The sequence below is a fragment of the Oxyura jamaicensis genome, chromosome 1, assembly GCF_011077185.1.
Source record: "Oxyura jamaicensis isolate SHBP4307 breed ruddy duck chromosome 1, BPBGC_Ojam_1.0, whole genome shotgun sequence".
NCBI classification, from domain to species: Eukaryota; Metazoa; Chordata; class Aves; order Anseriformes; family Anatidae; genus Oxyura; species Oxyura jamaicensis.
The window spans coordinates 174,599,522-174,617,863 of record NC_048893.1 but is presented as its reverse complement, the minus strand read 5'-3'; the positions used below and the strand labels follow the sequence as shown (position 1 = coordinate 174,617,863).

The following is an 18,342-nucleotide window of genomic DNA, read 5'->3' as shown; positions in this document are numbered from 1 at the left end:
CTCCATTTTCATTTTCAGCCTATTATGTGGCTTTTACATTTCGAAGATGCTTAACCTGCTTGTGTGATTCAATAAAAAGCATGAAGGGGCAAAAGGCTTGAAAATATGAGTTTAAAACTCTCTCCTTCCACCCATCGATACCCTTAAAAATCAAGCAAAGGATACCTACCGCCTGGGTGGAAGAAAACAGCTTCTGATAGTGGGTATCACAAACAGAAAAAGGAATAAAGGACCAGTGCACATGGGAAGCTCAACTGAGCCCACGTTATAGGAAAAAAATGCCTATCAGAAAGGACATCAGATAACAGAGTACTTTGCCTAGCGAGGTAATTATGATCCAAACAGTCGATGTATTCAAGGCAAGATTAGATAAACTCTCTGCAAGCCTAATGAAAACAAGAAAGTCAATGACATTTTGGAGATGGAACAGATGGTTATACCAAATCAGGGTACCTGGGACCCTATTCCCAAGCGTTTGGGCTTTATTTCATGGTGAGTCCTGCCTCTGAGCCTGGTTGCTTGCTTCTGATCAGCTTTGGGTGTATCTGGTGCCTGTGCTGGTGCCAGCCCCAGCTGGTGCCTGCAGACATGATTTTTTTTTTTTCTTTCTCTTTACACAGAAAAGGGAACTTCTGCTGTGTTTAAAGAGCAGAGGTGGGAAGAAAACCCCACTGACAGCATATGCCTTATGACAGCACTAGCATATTCATTGTGGAAGTGATGGGCAGCTAATTATGTCAGTGCAGGAAAAATCCCAGGCCTTGTTTTGTGTGAGTGTGTGTGTGCATGAAAAGCCCTCAGAAGGGGCTGCTGAAACAATCCGGGCAGTGTATACAAGTATAGATTTAATAAAAAGTTGAGGTGGGGAGAAAGGAGGAAGATAGATTAGTGCCAGCTGGAAGTGAATTCAATTTGGCATTTCAAAATAACAAAAATATTCCGTTCCCATTCATTTGATCTGGCATGTAACATCAGCGCCGCTGCCACATCATCGCTCAGAGTTAGCACGCTGGAAAGAAAACCCCAGCAGAGACCAAACTGCTGCTCAGCCTCCCCCAGAACAGGATGCTACGGTGGGACCGTGCAGCAGACCCAGCAGCGCCGGGGAGGATGCTCCAAGCAGCAAGTACCCAAGCAGGAGCACTCTCCGGATCCAGGGCAGAAGATGGATGGGGGGCTCCCAGAATAACCCCGCTGTATTTTGCAATTTGCGGGAGCAGACCTCACAAGGGGAGGGATAGCTTCGGCTGAGATAAAAGGGAGGTGATGGCAATGGTGCAGGCTTTCCTATGTAAAGTCTTGCATGATCTGAGTCAGGTCTCATTCAATCTAACCTCTGTTTAGGGGTAAGTGTTTTAAGTTTGAGCTTCCCATGCACACAAGGTGAAAAAAATCTTTACAGTATGCATGACACAGCCTTGAGTCTGTTGGATGGTCCCAGTGTGCAGCAGGAGGAATGAACCTCTTCAGCCTTTTATAGCCTGACCCTCACAGCACACACATCTCCACACCAAGGCCGGTGCTGTCCTCTCAGCTGCTCAGACATCCCCTTCTGCCATGTGTGATGCTGCTTTCCCAAAAATAAGCCACACCAAAGTCAGGGCATCGCTTTAATAAACTGCGGGGACTTAGCAAGGGAATGCTCCAGATCTAATTGGCCAAGCAACAGAGGAACACGGGGGAGGAAGAGAGACCAAAAAAGAATTGGGAAAAGCAAAGAGATCGCCATGGTCAATGTCAAGAGAAAGGTGCTGTAACTCAAGCTGTTAGAGTTTGCAAGGAGAGAATCAGCAAGTCCTTTCAGTGGTGTAACTAGAAAGGAGACAAGAGGTGAGTAAGAAGGCAGTGAGGGAAGAGACAGATATTAGAAACATTCAGGTAGGGCATCAAGCTAAAAAAAAAGTACCATCATTCAATTTTCTATAAAATGCTAAATATTCAGGTAAAAGTAGGTAAACCGTTAGGAATTAAGGCATTAAAAATCAAGGGGTCACACCACAGGTGAAAACAAAGCAGCGTGGTCAATGTACCTTACCATGTAGGCAAGATCATCTCCATCCCAGGACCTCTAAAGATTCCCTCACCAGACTACATGAATCCACGAATCCAAGAGTAGATCTAATAAAACTGCACTGCGACAGGTGATTTTGATTTTGACACAGAGAAACCAGGGAAATGATCAAAGAAGCTAATGAAGATGGACAGTAGTGTGAGAATGATGGGACAGGTAAAGGGTTGGCTCACGGTGAGAAAGCCAGCTTTTGTCCCTTAGGAGAACATCAAGCCAGAGGGAACCAGCTGGTGGAATTCCTTGAAGACTGGTTTGGGGTTTGCTTTTGTTAAATACGCATGTGGCTATTGGCACAAACAAACGGGAGTGTGCTGATGGAGTGTGCTTTAATGCATTGCCACTGCAGAGTATTTTTGGGGAAGAACTGTGAGTTTAAGGGGCAGGGTAGTACGTGTGAGGTGAAATGGGCTAGCACAGAGCTGCAAAGTGGTGCAGAAAGGAAATTTTGTGCTGTGCTCTGGGAAATTGGTCCACTGAAAGTCACCCAGGCTGGAGAGGTCTAAGCACCGGACTTGGCAGTGGATGACTGTGGACCCTGAATGTGAGGAGCCTATGAAAAATGTAAAGTAGCCCCAGAAGGTACCAGGCTAGTATGGAAGAAGGAGATACTTGGAGCACCAGTGAAGGTGCTGGCAAGCCCAGGTCCAACTCCATTTTCTCACTTTCAAGAAAGATAAATTTTACTGAGATCAAGTGTAGATAAGGATGTAAAACTGGGCTGGGGGCGGGGGGGGGGGGGAATGACCTAACTGATAAAAAGTGAATAGAAAGTTTTGGCTTGATTTCCTTAACGAAACTAGGGGAGCTCTGGTTGCTATCTATCCCCAAAAGAAGGACATAAGCTCTTTAAGCTGGAGAGATGGTGGACACAAAAGCCAATGGGTGTGAACTTAAGCTTATTCACTAGGGCTGGGAACTGGAGGATATCTCCAGCTTGAGAGCAGAGAGGCTGTGGGACAGCCTTCAGACGGAGGCAAACGCCCAGATGGCCAGGAGACAGGGTTTGGGGAGGGTGAGAAAGAAAGAGCTGTAAGCAAAGCCTTGAGGTTGTGTGAATTTAATTCCCACCTCATCTTCTCCTGTTTGAGTAGCCAGTAATCCCTCAGTGAGCCTCACAGAGGACTCTGTTTGCTCTGTGCTGTATCAATGTTTATTTCACTCCCAGCAGAGAAAACAAACCCGGGAAATGGGAATTTCACTCGGAGGAGAAACGCGGCAGTGCCCTGGCTCCCAAGCTGTGAAGGGCAGAGCTGCCTCCAGGTTTCAGCAGGCTATCCTCCAACCATCTTCCATTCATGCTCCGGACATTGTTGGGAACGAGAGCTAAATGGCCCCTAGCCTGTTTCATAACGGAGAAACGAGCCTCTGTAAGAGGTAAGACACTTCCTTTTCTTTGCTTGAAACATCATGAACTTTCACACTTGGCAAGGCTCTTTCGAGTTCGATCTAATAATAAACCCGAACCTTCCATCACACAAAAGCAATGAGGCTGAACTTGCCTGAACTTGCTGCGGGGAGCTGAGATCCAAAGCTCTGTCATTCCTTCAAAAGCCGCTCTCCTCTTTGCAAGGACAGGATGTTGTTGTCATCCTCGCTGTTTGCTCAGCCTCCTGTCCTCGTGATGAGATCCCTCTATAGCGACTCTGGAGGTCCTCCTCCAGCTCCGTTTCGGGCATACAATGCTCTGCCCAACCAAATCCCCGCTCTTTTCTATGAGTGATTTATGGAGCCTCCAAGGACATTGAGACTCAGCACATTCTCTCTTTTCCAAACGTTGGTGCAATGAGCTTGGTACTTTTCCTGCCAGTGGGAACCTGAAAGACCTGATGGGCTTTTCTGGCAGGACTCGTCGCCACTGGAAGGGCCGCCAAGCCGCCTGCGGAGCAAGAGGAAGTACAAATAGCCATGTGCTTTGACTTCCACTGGGAGCTGCGGAAAAAAATATTTTGACTTGATTTTACAGTTCAGTTTCTTGTTAGCACGATGCGAGCGCTCGGCCAGCAATCAGAAATGCACTTGCTTCATTTGCATCATCTGCTCGGTTCCCGTTCAGTTATTAGGCAGAATTGATGTTAGAAGAAGAACAACAAAAAGAAAACCCAAAAAACAACCACCACACTAAAGATGAGCAGAATAATTTTTCTTGTAGTACCAGTTGTTGTTTTTTTTTCTTTCCTAAAAGCCTTTTTCTAAAAGTCTTTCCTTTTTTTTTTTTTTTTTTTTTTTTCTAAAAAAAAAGGAAAGACTTCTGTCGTCATGAGGTGTTTATACTGGGAGGGAGAAGGGGAGTTTGCAGTGTTTGTTCTAGGTATCTAAATTTAAATGACTAACTTAAGCACATAATCTCCCTAGGCTGCCTATAAAAACCAATGGAGAGGGAAGGGTTCCTCTAGAGAGCAGTTCAAAGGCTCCTGCTTAAGTGAGCAATATTTTATTACCACGCTGTGCAATATAACAGGTGTTTAGAGCTACATTCTTATTTTACCTTCTTGCATGCTCCTGTTCTCCAGGACGATGTGAAAAGTACAAGAAGTTCTCTGTATATCTGTATTTGTTATCCACTGCCTTTCGTTGTGCAAATCACCATGTTAGCAGAGCTCAAGGGAACGAATTAGGTGACCGCCTTTCCCCCTCCTGGGAGCCCTTTCCCACATATGAAAACAAGAAGCCCTCTCAGATCTTGACTCTGAAGCCCAGCAGCTGTACCTGTGCAGGTGTGGAGATCAGTGTTGGAAATCTGTCCCTTGTCTTTGGAGACAGAAGGTGACTTGGGTCTCACCTGGGCTTGATTGAAATCTCATGGAAGTTGGGGAGCCCGTGATCTAGGAACTATTACAATGAATTATTCCCAGCCCCACCTTGCCCATCATCCCATTTGCAGTGGGGACCACCAGTAGGTGCTCCTGGTGAAGGCTGGAATGGGTTTGCAATGGATGGACTGTGACACTTGGCCACATCCTAATCCTCCAAACAGAAAATAGCTCAAGTTAGCTCTGGCACATGAATGTTAGTTTGCCTTCTACATTTTATATTAGCATTAAGTATGCAAAATATACATTTTCTTGCTGCCCATATAATGGGGAGAAGCTGTAACTACAATATCCCACCTTTAGACAGGCAGTGTTTTCACAAGAAGAATAGGGGGAAAGAGGTTATACAAAACTACTGAGTCCTCAGAGAGCTGTTATCAAGTGAACCCTGTCAGACTGGAAGGATTTATCGAGCTGCTTCCCTAGAGATATGGCCTGAATTCAGAACTACTCTGTATTTTCATTAATAAAGTGGATGAAGGAGCGGAGAGCCCCTTTGTTAGAGTTTTGGCTAAAAGCAAGGGACGCTAGGGAGGAGAGGATTAGTGCTCGGGAGAGCTCAGTAATTAGGGGAAGGCTCTGTAAATAAGCAGGATGCAATTTAGTGAAGACAAGTGCAAATCTGCACTTAGGTTGGAATAATCAGCTGCAGAGGTACAGAGTGGGACAGAGCAGCCAGGTAGCACCGGGGAGCTGGAGGCTGTGCTGGGGCAATGCCACAGCAACAGAAGGAAGAACTAACGGGCTGGGGGGTGCAGGCAGGGATGTCATGAGGGTTAATCCCTTCGGCTGCACCACTGGGACCAGTTTCTGGCATCACACCTCAGGAAAGATGAGGATGCAGTTCCTAGGGGAGCAACACAGCCGAGAGGGTGTCTACAGAGCAGCACCTATGGGGTAAGAGGGAAAGCATTTGTTTTTAGCCTGGGGAAGGCAAGGCTGAAGGGAGACATGATAACAATCTCTGAGTGCGCTTAGCCTGCCAAAAAGAGGAAGGTGGTGAACTATTCTGTGTCCAGAAATTATCCTCTGTGGTTTAACCATGATTTCGTGTGGTTAGAAAAAAAAAAAGAAAGAGGGAGAGAGAAATTGAGATGGTAGATAAGTTGACTTTACTGCTTTACTTATGAAGTGCCTTAGGGCATAAAGCACATGATCAAACATAGTCAAGTTACTGCAGCTTAATGAGTTATTGCCTGTTGGCTGAACCATGCTAATTAACCATGTGCGTGCTCTCAGCCTGCCTCGATTGCTGGGTGAAATGGGCTTGCTTAAATACTTGTGTTTTACGTCGCAGAGGAGGCAGGCAGGAGGCTTTGCATAAGGTCAGTGATTACAGCTCAGCTGGTGGAGGGTGACTTCTAAGGTCTGGAAACTTGTCCTTGGTGCTCAGCAGTTATATCTGGGTGTACAAAACGGGGGGTGGCAAGGGAGGAGGAGCAGAAAGCAGACCTAAGCATATAAATTGTGCTAATTCACATGCTTATGGCTCGATATGAATATATTGGAAATGTAGTAACAGTGAGTTCTGGAAAAGAACTTGTTTTTTGTTTGGAAAGGCTTGTAATATGGTAATTAAAAATATAGCAGTATGTATGCTACAGAACACTGCATGCTATTGAACAAACGCTTTTTCTTTCTCCATTTTTTTTGCTTGTGTTTTCAAGGATATTAATCTTTTTGACTCATTTCCTCATGCTTCCCTCTGATTATTGCTCTTAGCCATCAGTAGTGCTGTTGTTTCTCCTTGCTATGAGCCTTCTTCTTCCTTTCACTGCGATGAGTAGTAGCTGTTGGAGTGGAGCCTTCCTGGTGGTGGTATGTATGGGGTGTACGGAGCTCAGCATTTCTTCTGATGTGCTTTTTTCCTTCCCTCCTTCCTGTCTTCCCTCCGTCCTTCCTCCTTGCCCTTTGCAGCTGTTTTTCCACTGCTATCACCGGTTTGAATTATGTTGCTAAGAACAAACATTTGGATTTCACAATATTTAGGGAAGTGTTTTGTTTGCAGCAGTATTTATGTCTGGATGCTGTATGCTGCCTCTTTTAAAGCTGCTCACTCATGTCCTTATAACACGCCACTTAGGGAGGCAGCAGATTTGGCACATACGCCTAGCAGACCTACCTGACAAGTGCCATGAGAAATGGAAGCAGAGACTTGTACTTTGTTGGTTCGTCACTGTTTAACACTCACATAAATTAGCCTGGAAAGGACCTCACGAGCTTATCTTGTTCCTTTCCCTGCTCGGGGCGGGACCAAATACATCACTGCCTTTTCTGACCGCTGTTTGCCTAACCTCTATTTGAAGCCCTGCAGTGGTGCACACTTCATGCTCTTGGAGCAATCTTTCCCGGTACTTTCCTATCTGTGACCACTCCATCTGACCCAAAATACGTAGCGTGTGACGGCTTACATGCAGCTGAGCCGAAACCAGCCAGGCTACATTCATTTGCTGCTGCAATCCTTGCAGTTTTCTGTAGGAGAGAGAAATGCTAGAAATCTTCATAAAGATGTTTTGACAGCGTTATCTCTTCTGTAATCTAATTTAGTCTAAAGTTGATTGTTTTTCCTCCAGGACATAGATCTTTGCATCGGGAGAGAACGTACAACATACCCAGAGCTATAATGCTCCAGTAGTGATGTATATACTGCATTTCTTGAGTGCCTATGACACGAAAACAAAACTTCAGTCACTGTTTTCATAGCTGTGTCTGGTGTATGAGGAAGGAGGTGCTGTTTTGTACTTGCCCAGTGGTGGGCTTCCTTGCTTTCTCAGCCACATGCTCTAGACCAAGGACGTGTGATTTAGTCGGAGCTGAAATTTAGTCTGGGTCTAGGGAGTCTGTCTGCTGCAGCATGGAAATAATTGGCATCTGCATGAAGTTCATATCCAGATGTGGATCTGCAGGGGGGGAAAGTCTGTGGCTGATTGGAGCTGGCGTTTGTCTTATCTCTAGCTTTATTACAAAGAAAAATTTATCTCAAAAGAGTATTCTCTGGAGAGTTCTTTCAGTGTTGCTAATCCTCCTCCGGTATTACCAAGGAAATATCAGACGATAACTGCTCCATGGAGATCCTCAAAGAGTCATACAAGAAGAATGTGAGAACTGCAGAGCAGACTGCATTTCCAGTTATGTGAGAGCAACTGCACATCTACAAGTAGCTGAAGTCTGTGACGCTGGCACAGTTCTCTCACGTCCTTCAGGAAATACCTCTTGTACAGACAGACCCTAGTACACAGAGAGATTAAAAAACAAATCATTTTCTCCCCCTGCATGCAAGGAAGAATGGTATGCAGCTTGAAAGTGAGGGCGCACGCTGGAAAAAAGAGGATTGAGCTAGGATATTAGATGAAAGAAAGCCCATTTCTCATGCAAGCAGTAGTGAACTTCTGGGACTTATTCCTGCAGAAGACTGTGGGTGCAGGTAGTACCAGCACGTTCAAGAAGCCCTTAGATAAATTCATGGACAACAGGTCTGTGAAGAGGCACTGAAGGGAATAAGCAGTGTTGAGCTGATAAAACTCCTTATGAAGCATGTCCTACCACCACCAGCAGAGGCAGAATATGGGTTGAGGTGGGCCACCAGTCTCACCTCGGTAGAGCAGGTCTGATGTTCTTATGAGGTGCATCTCCTTCCCATCCTGTCTGCCCTGCACGTGACTTCAAAGCCAAACCTACTTCCTGCTGGGTTAAAAAGTGTTATTTGCTGTTTCTTCACAAAACTGGAGCTGGCCTATGGGAAAATGGGTAATTGTGGCCATCTGGCTAAAGGGTACCAGATCTAGGTTAAGGGTACTTAGTTCTACTGACATCTTGGTGCAACAGCAGTGAAAGAGGAAGGCTGGTGACAGCAAAACACAGCCTGGGAGCACCTAGCTGTTCCTCCAAACATGATGGGGTGCGTACCTGGTTTCCTCATTCGCTGCTCCACAAGAGGAGAGGACACACCGACAGACATGCAGCTTGTCTATTTTTGCTTTCACAGAATTTGGTGAGGGCTGGAAACGTGATGTATTTTCCAGAGCTCAGAGCATCAAATAATTCTCAGTAGTGTCACAAATAACGTTGTTTCAGGTCTGTGAAGGATTTACAGACAAGAGCCAAAGACCCTTGAAATTGATATCAATAATTCTGCCTCTTGAGCTGAAGGCAAATCTCCCACGGCTATCAAGGGCAGTGTTTTTTTACACCCCCTCTATCAGTGAGGAGGCAAGACCATCGTAATTAGTTGCTAATTGAGAGGCCTGCCTTTGAAAAGCACAATTTCAGAGAACAAAGAGCCAGAGAGGCCCATTTCTAGGGCTAATTTGAATTAATTCATAGCTATAAGTAGAAGGGCTCCCACAGTCCTGGGACTCTCTCTTGCCCTCTTCTGAAACACTGGTCTAAGCACAGGCAAACCAATCATGGAGGGCTCAGCGTGACTTGTATGGATCTTGTGTGATACAGAAATAACACTGCTTGCTAAAAACGAGTATAATTGTATAATTTTATTTTATTTTTTCTCCTTCCTGCTGCCTCAGGTCCTGCATTCAGGCTTGAAGCCTCCTGCCCTCCCTGCCCCTGGGGCTGGCGCCGTGTTCTTCTGCACAGGGACTCCAGGATCACAGTCCTCACCCAGGCTTGTGGCGAGCACCCAAACAGCTTTGCTGCCTGCCATCTCCTTCTTTTCTCAGTCTGTGCACTAACAAAGTGACAAACTCATCACTCTTAGGCTACTGCAGGCATGGAGCTTCCATAGAGAAAAAGAGGTCTGCAAAAGCAGGCTGCCCTGCCTATTGCACCCAAAGCAAAGCCCTCCTGAAGATGGTTCAGGCATGAATAACTTCAGGCACCTCCTTGAGCTGCTGGAGTCCATTTGTTTTCCCCCAGCAGGTCCACAGCAGCTCTTCTGCCTGAACTGGGGCTCCACCTCCGTCCCCAGCAGCCCTTCAGGTAGCGAGGGCTCAGGCTGCAGCTTGCTGTCTGGATGTGGTCTCTTAAAAGCCTTCTGGAGCCAGTTTTATTCTTTAAGGACTGAAGTTAAACAAACCAAAAAAGTCTGTACAGTAAACATCTCAGTAATAGGTCAACCTACGGTACTCGTATCTTGTTTGAGATCACCACGTCTCTTTTCTTTGTGTTTAAGCAACCACTCACTGGTCCCAGTGCCTCCCATTGCTTGGGCACTGAGTCAATATAAGGGCACTCCAGAGAGAAAATGAACCAAACTTTTCCCTTCTGACAGCCAGTGCTTTACAAATACCCACATTTTTTGGTGCTGTTTTGGGTTTCCTTGTATGAGGTGCTTTTCAGATGAGGTGATTTTTTTTTTCAGAAGGTGTAGAACACCTATCTTTGGAAGACCGCATTTACTTCAAGTTGCTTCAAGCTAGGGACCCGAATAAAGAGCGAGACAATAATTGATGTGGAAAAATGCAGGGTAACACATTCTTGTTGGTGACGATCTTGTTGTGCAGGAGGTGCCCCGCTGAATTCTGCTGGGCTGGCCTCCCTGTGGAAGGAACCTTAGAAAATTCACAGATTAATTGTGGGTGTCGGAAGCTGCTAAAGCAAACAATTCAGTTTAACAGGAAAGAGATGTGTGTGCTGCTCAGTAGTTGTGATGTGCCTCGCTTATGGATCCAAATATAGTTGCACTTCTATATCTTTAGTCAGCCCCAACTGAAAATCCGGTGTGTGATGCCTCTGAGCGTGTGTGCTGGGGTGCATGTGAGCATCATGTTGTTGAAATCAAGAGATGCTGAGCTCTGTGAGCACCTTTAGATTTCCTGCTGAAGGAAACCGATTTTCTGGCAAAGGATTTTCTGCCCACAGACCCTCATCTGTATTATGTTGCAAGAATTTGTTGATTCTTCTCTGCTTTGTTTAGGCACACCCTCCTTTCTGTGCAATGCATCCTGTATGTTAGTACACAAGTCCTTTATGCTCATTTTGGTGAAGGAAGGTATCTACTGCTGTCACAGATGAGGCCAACCCACCTTACACTGACTTTGTAGCCCGCTGCTGAGAGGGGATCCAGTTGCTGCAATGTGTGCATGCATCAAGGCTTCGGATGGAGCCGAAACCAACCGTAACCCCTCTGCTCCCCTGTCCCTGCCAGCAAGAGAACACATTTCCATCTGGGGCACATTTCCGTCTGACCCAGAGGACCAGAGGTGTCCCCTCAAACTTTCCTGTCACTCAGGGCCCTGCTTTGCCAGGATCCTCCTAAAGGTTTAGGGAGAGCTTGAGCCTTCAGGTGCCACATGCTAGGTGAAAGCAACTTGGATGGCAGAGGTCTGGTTTGTATGGGGTTGCCAAACACAGCATTGCTCCTTTCCTCAGCCTTTGCTCCTGCCCTGCCACCACACACTGATGCAGGTGATCTGCAGCCTACCACTTCTGAACTGCCTTGTGCTGTAGAAACCCCAGTGCTCAGGACCCTCCCAGTGCTTCCTGGCGATGTTTCCCTTGCCAAACACCTGGATTCCCTGTGCTGTCTTGGGTAACTTAAATAATGCTGCTGCAGTCCTGCAGGCGAGCCCAGAGGAGATGGCTTGACAAGGTCCCAGGCAGCTCTCTGTTGCTGAGCAGCAGAATTTCCTTTCCCTTTACACATCAAATTCCTTCTGCATTGCCTGCAATCCTGCCTTCAGTTGCTGCTTGAAAAACTGAGGAATAGTCTCAGTGGGACTTGCGGTTTTCCATTAAGTCCCAATGGCTCACATTTGCCTGATTTGTTTCTATCTGCAGTGGATCACGTTTCTTGTATTAGGTCAGCAAAGCTATTTAAGTTGAATAGAAGTGTAATTTTAAAGACTTTAAAGCTATTTGTTTTTAACATCTCACTGACTTAGCCTGTAGCAGAGCAATCAGATGACTGCAGAGCCAACCCATCACTGGGCATTTTGCTCCTCCTGACCTTAAATCTCTCCCTCCTCAAGGCATGAAGCATGGTATCAAATGCAAACTCTTTCCACGGGCTGCAAAAATTTCTCTAACACCTTTTTTGTTTTTCCACTTTGTGTGCAAATGAATGGGATTAGACGTGGACCCAGAGATATGAAGTACCATTATGATGGTGCTGGGACTGCGCTGTACCTAAGTGATACCACATGTTGGCCTGCTTCTAGCAGTGTTTACTGTGTGACTACATCGGCTCAGTAGGGATCTGTCTGGAAAAACAGTCAGGGTGGAAAAGAATAGCCAAAGAGAGCCTTTCTGAGCAAATGCTGACAGAGCTGCTAAGGGGCAATGCCAGAACCATCATATTTGATGACTTTGTTTCCAAATAAGCCAACCAACTGAATCGGTTATGACCAGGAAAGGAAGACAACTGTTCCAAAATACACTCAGGAAATGTCTTTGCCCCTCATTACTCAGTCTGTAGGCAATGATGGTCATCAACCTTGGAGAAGGCGCCCAGCCAAAATACCAAATACCACTTCGGTGTAACACTGCATGCCAGGAGACCGAAACCTGAGATGGGATGGAAACCAACAGATTGCAACTGGCTCCAAGCTTTCTATCTAAATCCCATCTGCCATATTAAGGAGTGCCAGTAGATTTCAATGCTTGCATGATCCTTCTTTCTGTAGGACCGTCAGACAAACTTCCTACACCCTATCTGAAAACTGAAGGTGGTAGTGACAAAAGTCTCATTGCCAGCTTTGGACACGTGCTTAAGAATCAGCTGTCCACAGCTTGGTCTTTTATGAAGGGAAATAAATCCAGTGAAGTCTTTATAAATATGCACAAGTGGAGCATGGTTGATATCTCATTTATAGATCATAATTACCACAGTTAAAACACTTCTAGCTTAAACAGAACTCTCCTCACATCGTTCCCTAAACATTTAATTTTTGAAGTCTTTTGTTTGCTCCCCTCATGAGGCTCAAAATGTACCAGAGTCTGAAATACATTTGATCCAGTCCTGCAGCTGCCATCCTAACAAACATGTAAATAAAACAAGGATTCTGTGAATGGGAATCCAAAGCGGTTGTGGGGAGGATTAGGGATTAGTGAAGGATGATTCTGTCATTGTTCTCCTAATTGATAAAAGACAGGCCACAGTTATTTTGAATAAAGCTGTTACCACACAAGCCTCAAGCAACTCAGCAGAAGACCCTGTGTAATGGAGAAGAACTGCTTCTGGATGTTGACCATGTTCCTGTGAAGTTACTCGACCCAACACACAGCTACTCAAAAATAAGGAGCAAAGTGAATGAGGCAGTACCTCTGCTTCATCTTCTTAAGCTTAACTGAGAAAATTGCTTTCAGATGAATCCACCTCATTTTTTATCGAATAATTTTCTTTCCTTAGCTGCACCTCCTCTGTGCCTGAGCTCCTTCCCAGCCCTGCCACAGCCCCGCGGTGTGCTCTGGTGCTCCTGCCTGCTCAGTCGCTGTCCCCTTACACAGCCCAGAAAACCATGAGCCAAGACAAAAGCATCTCTGCATGATCCCCCTCCCAGACCAATTCTCCATCCAACTCTTTTTCGTCACCTGAACATGACATCCAAGAAGACTGATGGTTCAAGCAGTCAAGTAGATGGGGTTAGATTACAAAGAACACAAGGCAGCTTTGCAAGGTGTACTTAGAAATGTGTGTCTATATTTACTCTGAACATCAGCACTTCTGTTTAATATCTCTGTGCGTTCAAATGGAATTCAAAAGAAAACATATGAAAGGGAATAGCACACTTACACAATGTGTGAGCATCATCCTAAAGCAGAAGTCCTACTTTAGAGGACAACAAGAAGGTGACTGGCAACTCAAAGCAGTCATCTGTTAATTCAAAGGGGATTTAAACATGGGATTCAGAAGCAGCTTATCTCTGCAGGGCGTCTGAGCAAATCTTAGCACAGACCTTGGCCTTCCAAGAGCTCCCAATACAAACCAACTGCTGAGCCCCAAAGCCTCTCAAGGAACTGGGTGGGATCATGCGTGTGGCACAACCCATGTGAGCTTTCACCAAATTCCACCATGCCAGCTTTCGGAGATGATGTGCAGGGTGAAGACCAGTCCAGTCCTTTGAAGCTGAAGTGGTGGCTGTTGGTTTAGAGCTGTAGCAGCATCTGTCTGGTTAGTGGGCATTGGCCTCAGGTTGGGGAGAAGGAGGAACCACCTCCTCGGTGAAACTGGAGTAATGAAGGGCGAGAGCCACCAAAGGGTTGAGGTTGTACTCTTCCATATAGAGTCCTGTGGAAAGTTAGATGTCACACTGAGTGAGTTCCCATGAAGTTTGTCTCGTCTCCTTCCCAGCTCCATCATGGAAGTATCCCCGTCCTCCCAGCACTGCTCTAGATGCCAAATTTGCCTTTAATACCAATGTGTGGACCCAAGACCACATCACACCCAGTTGAAATTGCCTTTGGGAGAAAGGCCCCCAAGGAATTTTTAAGTTCATGCATGTGAGATGAAAAACGGCCATCTTTGAACTTGAATTGCTCTCCTTTTCTCCCTCCCCCAAAGCACGTGTGTAAACAAACCAGCCAAAGGCAGAGGTTTTGATTTTCCTTGCATTCTTCCAGCTTGGACCTCCTGTCCTTCCCCTCATGCCAGTCAGGAAAGAAAAAGAAGTGCTCTGTTTCTGCTCGTTTGGCAGCTGCTAGCGAGCCTGTATGAGAAGTGAAGAGTGATGTGCTGGGGAAATCTGATTCCCAGTGCCACAAGGACCTGCAAGGAAACAAGAACTGCTGAATATATCCAGAGGAGCTAAATGGTCACATTGATCCTGTAAAAGTCCAAGGAAAGCATTTGATAAGCCTATAAGTATCTGCATGAGTAGTGGGATGAAATTAAGAAAAAGAAGCTATCAGCCCTGAATCAGGAAATATTTATTAAAAATGGAATTTTACTTTCTGAGAGCTCCCCAGGAGAAGAGCAAAAGCCGTGTGAATTTTAAAATTTAAAACTGAACAAGACAAAGCCCTGGTGGATGAAACAGAGTCAATAATCCTGCTCGGGGATGGGGTGAACTGCTGGCCTCACGTCACGTGTCTTTTCCATTCCTCACTTCTGTGATACTAAAAAAAAGCCTGACCCAATCCAGGGATTACACAAAGAATGCACTTTAACAAAGGGAAACGCATGGCCTTTCTGCTCACCCTTTCACGGTATTTAGGGCCAGAAGAGGGGTTGGTCTGAACAGTCAGAATTGCATTCCTGTCTGCATTTAACAAATGCTATCTGAGTTGAGAGGAAAAATATATGTACCCTCTTACTAGAATATTTTCCCCATCTTCTTCTTTAAGCCAGATGTCAAGCGGAGGCAATGATGGCCATTGAAGCCATTCTTACTTTCCAGTCTGCCTGAGAAGCTATTTCTTCCTGCCTCTGTGTGAGGATGGGCTAGTCCCCAGTGCTGCTCAGCAATTAGGATATTAATAGTCCTATTACTCTGTGCCATCCAGTTTGATTTCAGGTTCATGGTGCAGTTAGATGAGATCTGTTTATAACAGGAAAAGTACAGAGGTGCAGGAAGACTGAGTCAGAAGAGAGCTTTGAAATGCATCAAGCAACCGTTTAATTAAAGAAGGGCACTCTATTATTGTGTTCCAAATGATTACTTATTTATATGCTCCTCAAATAGTGCTATTTTTAGGCCACATTTTGAAGAGAAGACAATTTGTATTTTTACATGCAGACGGCCCTAAAGATAAATGAGCTGGCAGCACAGCACTGCCCAGGGGGAGCATCTCCACGTCCATCCTGATTCTTCTGCTGCCTCACAGCACCTACAAGTGCTAGAGATCAAGATAGCCACTTGGGATCATGCTGTTCTCCAGCCACAGCCATGCCAGCTTCTCCCCACCACCCTCCTGCCAAAGAAGGGGGACGTTTTCCAAATGTTGAGCACCCACGGGGAGACGTGGACCAGGGAGCAAAAAGCAGAGCTGCGTGTCCTGACATGGGATATCACCTCCAGGCATTGTTAGGATGTGATTTGGAGGTGCCTGGGGCTGGTGACCATAAGTCTGGAGAGATGGATGGGAAGAAGTGTGGGTTTTTGGTGGGGTTGTGCCTTTCAGGTGAGAAAAAAGGATTTTGAGCTTCTAAATTGTGGACTTCCATGGACTGAGGTACAGGCAGGACTTCAAGACAAAAGTGCTGGAATAAAATCAAAGGCAAACGCTGCATCCAAGTGTTGAGCTTCATCCTTCACTCCTCTGATGCTTTCCAAGTGTGGAATCTGAACCCAGGGATTTAGCAGGGCACCATTTTAAGTCAATTTTGCACTGGTCTGCATAACTACGCAAGTTGCAAATAAATAAAAATGTTGGCTCCCATAAACCTTTGAAACCATGAGTTTTTCTTAGGAACAGAGCTGGGAAAGGCCTGTGTGTGAAGGAATGAATGTTTATCCAGTTCCTGAATAAATCTTAGCCCAGTTTGAGAGGCTCAAAAAACCAGTGGCTTCTTCCAGTTCCTTCCCTAACAAAGAGCTGGACCCAAGTGCACTGAAGTCAAAGAGTCTCATTGACATCAAAGGATGCTGAATCAGGCACGATGAGGGACGGTCTCAGCCAGGGACCAGCAGAAATAATAGCATGTGATGTACGTGACCAAGTGCCACCAACCAACAGCCCAGATTCCAGGCATTAAACACAGCAAACAGCGAACTCGCGAACAATTCATGAAGATGTGCCAAAAAAAATCAAAGAAAAATATGTAAGGAAACGGCAATGTGTTTGTGGGTACTCTGAGAGCAGAAAAAAATATGTAATATTTGTGGAATAAATTAGTCTCTGGGAAGTGTTCTCTCATCTCAGAGTGGCGTGCAGTTAAGTCAGCTCATCGAACTCGAGCTTATTTTCTGCTGCCAAAGGAACCAGATAAGTACAGAGCCACAGATGAAACAAGTTTTGATCTGCTTTTAAGAACAGAGTTGCCAGCTACATTTTGTTTCAATAGTTCTCATCGTTCAGATGGTCATTTTTTTGCTGCTATCTGAAGGCTTCGGTTTATTCTCACACAAACGCTGACAAGCTTTGGTCTGGTGTTTATCCATATCAAACACTGCAAAGCTCGTCCAGTCCCTTATCTCCGTCTGATTAGATTACTGTAATGCCCTGCTGTGAGGTTTGCCAGGCTGCTTCCTCTCGCGGGGAATGCCACCGCTGCAAGAGCATCACCCAAGGCACTTGATTCTGATACTGTCGTGCCCTTTGCTGGCTATAAAGGAAAAGGAATAAATGAAAATGGGATGAGTCTGGAGCTGGGGTCCAGATCGACTAGAAAATGGGGTCACAGCAAGAGTAGGCCTCTCTCTGACATGGTGAGGAAGAGCATGGTAAGGGAATGGGGTCAGGCTCAAACGTGCTGCTTGCATTTGGTCTTCTCCAGACTGATGTGTCAGGGCTGCCTGGGGAATGAATGACCTGTGCTTCATTCATGGGCGCTCTCAGGGAATCAGAAGGATGCATTTGACTCTTCTCCAGGGGAACCTGCACTTGGTACAGGGAGAGGAGTGAAGGTGGGATTAGGCATGTCCGCACCACGGTATGGTGGTTTCTGGTGGTAGTTATACAGACTCTGTCAGGAGCTATCATATTTTCACACACATAGCACACACCTACAGTTAGCCATGCACAACCAGAAGCAAAGGAATGAAGTTTTTTTGGGGTGCAAACCTGGAGAGACAGGGAGTTTTTTTAGATGAGGGACCAGACCCTTGGAAAGAGGGAGTATTGAGAAAGGTAGGACTCCAGGATAAACTTGTTTACCTGCACGTGTTGGCCGCCACCACAGCTGCTCAGCTGCAGGTTTGGACATAAAGGTTTCATCCATAGTCACTGAAATGAAAGCTGGATTTCTGGTGGGCTTCTAAGGTTGGGTAGCAACCAGAGGCAGGGCACTCCTGGGGCTGTCCCACTGCCATCCGAGGTGCTGGAAGTGCCGGCTTTCCTTGCAGGTGGCATAAATAAATGCAGGTGGGCATAAATGCTCCCAGGTGCCAACCAGTTCTCAGTCCCCATGAGTCCTCTTTCTACTCAAGCACCACAAAATGCTCCACAGACCTTAACAGAAACAGTCCCATCGTGACTTTTTCCCATCAGGAAGTGTGTCAGATGTCTTTGTCAAGCTTTCACACACAAAACCAGGGTGGCATAGGCTGCAGGTTGCTTAAATCCCCAAAGATAACACATCTCCCTGCTTCCCTAGCAAGCCCCTGTCACTGAACATCAGGACCTCTTTGCCTTTCAGACATCCAACAGGCTGCTGCTGCTCCCTGCATGATCGAAATCCTGTTTGATATGGTCCTCTTGATGGTGTTATTTATAACTGCTCTTAGCTTCAACCAGACCAGGCTTTTTTATTCTTTCTTTCTTTCTTTCTTTCTTTCTTTCTTTCTTTCTTTCTTTCTTTCTTTCTTTCTTTCTTTCTTTCTTTCTTTCTTTCTTTCTTTCTTTCTTTCTTTCTTTCTTTCTTTCTTTCTTCCTTCCTTCCTTCCTTCCTTCCGTCCTTCCTTCCTT

At 45.8% G+C, this 18,342-nt stretch overlaps 1 long non-coding RNA gene across 1 annotated transcript in view; it reads left to right on the top strand.

The window, feature by feature from the left end:
- Positions 1-3,116: 3,116 nt before the first annotated feature.
- The window catches only part of LOC118164844, a 30,153-nt gene continuing 14,927 nt past the window's right edge, over positions 3,117-18,342 (top strand). Inside the window, exon 1 of the long non-coding RNA XR_004749698.1 lies at positions 3,117-3,445. This is a non-coding gene — a long non-coding RNA (uncharacterized LOC118164844). The remainder of the gene's footprint in view (positions 3,446-18,342) is intronic.